Raw genomic sequence first — 2,903 nt, 5'->3', positions numbered from 1 at the left:
GACACTTAGACACTAAGACACTGAGACACAGAGACACTGGGACACTTAGACACTGAGACACAGAGACACTGGGACACTTAGACACTGGGACACTTAGACACTAAGACACTGAGACACTGAGACACTGGGACACTTAGACACTAAGACACTGAGACACTGAGACACTGGGACACTTAGACACTGAGACACTGAGACACAGAGACACTGGGACACTTAGACACTGAGACACTGGGACACAGAGACACTGGGACACTTAGACACTAAGACACTGAGACACAGAGACACTGGGACACTTAGACACTGAGACACTGAGACACAGAGACACTCGGACACTGGGACACTTAGACACAGAGACACTGAGACACAGAGACACTCGGACACTGGGACACACTCCCCCTGTCTATCTCTCTCACTGTCTGTCTGTCTCTCTCTCTCTGTGTCTCAGCATCCCTTTCTCTCTCTCTCTCTCTCTCTCTCTCTCTGTCTGCATTACTAGGGGATAATTTGACAGGATTGAGTTGCTCATTAGTTTCTAGAAATACTTGAGGTAGGAAACGTTAAAAAAAAGAAAAAGGAAAGAGCAAATCCACTGGAATGCAGCGTGAGCCAATCAGAGCTCAGGAAATCCTCTCCTATAATAATGAGGTTAATGCAATCAATTACACACTGAAGCTATCGGCATGGCAACAAACAACATTCACACACCAATCAGAGAGAGAGAAAGAGAGAGAGAGAAAGAGAAAGAGTGAGAGAGGTTAGAGTAACTGTAACTGTGATGGCAGTGTAACACACACTACATACACTCACACACACTGCATACACACACACACACACTGCATACACTCACACACACTGCATACACTCACACACACTACACACACTACATACAATCACACACACTGCATACACTCACACACACTACATACACTCACACACACTACATACACTCACACACACTACATACACTACATACAATCACACACACTGCATACACTCACACACACTACATACACTCACACACACTACACACACTACACACACTGCATACACTCACACACACACACTGCATACACTCACACATACTTCACACACTTACACACACTACACACACTCACATACACTCACACATATACACACACACTACACACACTGTATAAATTTACTTGAAATACTTACTCAAACTAATTTTAGTCTCTCTCTCTCTCTCTCTCTCTCTCTTCAGCAGTGATTTTATTATAAACTCAGTTAAGTGTAATTTAAACTCACACTCTATAAAATACTAACTCAGTAAAGTGTGTGTTTGTGTGTGTGTGTGTGTGTGTGAGTATACTCTGTGATTTAGGGTCAGTGGGGTTAGGGCGAGTGCATTAGGGCCCCTTGGTGGAGTGAAGTGATGAAGTGCACTGTCTGAGGGAGCTTTTAATAAAACACACACACACACACACACACAACTTTAGCTTTTATAGTTGTGTCAGTGCTGTTACACACACACTCCAGAGACACTCCACCCACAGGTACAGGATGTGCATAACGGGCTACTTGCACTCAGAGCCATGACGAGGTTCCGGTAGCGTTCTTTACATTCATCAGTACAGTAACACGATCAGAAACGAGCATCTGCTGCTGTTTAACTGTTTAAGACATGAGCTCTGCTGTGTCCCTCTCTGCACTGCATCTTCAAAATGTAAAGCTTTAAGCTTCCACAGCTTAGCAGCTCAGAGTGATCTCAGGAGACGATGTTCAGCAAACCTACATCACAATGATTTCATTATTTCACCAGTTCACCATTTCACCAATTCACCATTTCACTAATTCACCATTTCACTAATTCACTAATTCACCATTTCACTAATTCACCATTTCACTAATTCACTAATTCACCATTTCACTAATTCACCATTTCACTAATTCACTAATTCACCATTTCACTAATTCACCATTTCACTAATTCACTAATTCACCACTTCACTAGTTCACTAATTCACCATTTCACTAATTCACCATTTCACTAATTCACTAATTCACCACTTCACTAATTCACCATTTCACTAATTCACTAATTCACCATTTCACTAATTCACCATTTCACTAATTCACCATTTCACTAATTCACTAATTCACCATTTCACTAATTCACCATTTCACCATTTCACCCCACAGGAAGGTCTGTAGTAGACACAGCTAGCTGAACCCAAAACCACTGAGGGTCAGAGAACGCTGGCAGAAAGCTCAGTGTCATTGCTCTTGAAACGGAACAGAATTCAAACATCATGACCCAGTGTGTTTTAGAGAAAGGCACAGGATTATAACAAACACCGAACAAGAAACACCGGACCACATGCATTTAATGCACAAGTCTATCAACTAATATCATGAGCAGAATCCAGTGTCTGCTGAAGACTCCAACAGCACGAGCTACTTTACAGTGAACTGTGTGAGCTTACGTTAGCTCGACTGTTCATTTATGTTAATGGGTATTTTCTTATTGGAGAGTAGGAAATAGGGAGTAGGGAATAGGGAATAAGGATTAAGGAGTAGGGTATAGGGAGTAGGGAGAACAATGATGTTTGGAACACAGCCCAAGAGACTTCACTTTAACAGAATCTGTTCATCAAGACAGAAACATGAGCCTGAGTACAGCTCCATCAAGTTCTGAGTCTAGGATGAGTGTTTACACAAGTTCTCCAGCTGCAGTGTGTGTGTGTGTGTGTGTGTGTGTGTGTGAGAGAGAGAGAGAGAGAGAGAGAGAGACAGAAAGACAGAGAGAGAGCGAGAGAGACATGCCCTCGATCTGGACAGTGTCTCTCCAAAAGAAACACACACATCAAAGTGGCACACGTCCACATTTACAATCCTTATTAGGCCTACATCAAAGCAGAGCAGTACTTCAAACACACACACAC

Source organism: Pangasianodon hypophthalmus, chromosome 15, assembly GCF_027358585.1.
Source record: "Pangasianodon hypophthalmus isolate fPanHyp1 chromosome 15, fPanHyp1.pri, whole genome shotgun sequence".
Lineage (NCBI taxonomy): Eukaryota > Metazoa > Chordata > Actinopteri > Siluriformes > Pangasiidae > Pangasianodon > Pangasianodon hypophthalmus.
This window is presented reverse-complemented; position numbering follows the sequence as displayed.